Below are 481 nucleotides of genomic sequence, written 5' to 3'. Positions count from 1 at the left end.
GCAAATTAAGGCTCCACAAGACTCTCGTAGTGCCTCATGCCAGAGCAAACTGTGGCCCTGAACCATTGCCTGGCCTCTGCCCATAGGCTACAGGCAGTGAAGCAGGTTGCCCAGTGGTAGGGGGGAAAAATTCCATGAGAGAGCACTACAGATCAATAAGAAAGCTAAAGTAAAAAAATATAGAAGTGATGATGCAGAGAAACTGGATCTTTTGTACATTGGTAAAATTATATAGCAACCTTGGAAAACAAGCAGTTTCTTTAAAAACTAAACAAACATCACAAGACTTGGCAATTACACTTGTGGATATTTATCCCAGAGAGATAAAAATTTATGTCTCCATAAAAATCTGTACATAAATATCAGAAAAAGAAATTAAGAAAAATATCCCATTTATAATTACATTTTACAATTACAATTACAAAAAGGAATAAAATACCTAGGAATAAATTTAACCAACAAGGTAAAAGACCTATACACT

The 481-nt window shown here is 35.1% G+C and overlaps 1 pseudogene; it reads left to right on the top strand.

Annotated features, from left to right (window-relative positions):
* Positions 1–116, top strand: LOC129087530 (uncharacterized; annotated as a pseudogene).
* The last annotated feature ends 365 nt before the right edge of the window (positions 117–481 follow it).

The sequence above is a fragment of the Pteronotus mesoamericanus genome, unplaced genomic scaffold (assembly GCF_021234165.1).
Source record: "Pteronotus mesoamericanus isolate MK-2021 breed Mesoamerican mustached bat unplaced genomic scaffold, CSHL_Meso_final scaffold_507, whole genome shotgun sequence".
NCBI lineage: Eukaryota > Metazoa > Chordata > Mammalia > Chiroptera > Mormoopidae > Pteronotus > Pteronotus mesoamericanus.
Note: the sequence above shows the minus strand (reverse complement) of the source record. Positions and strands in the feature narration are given on the sequence as shown.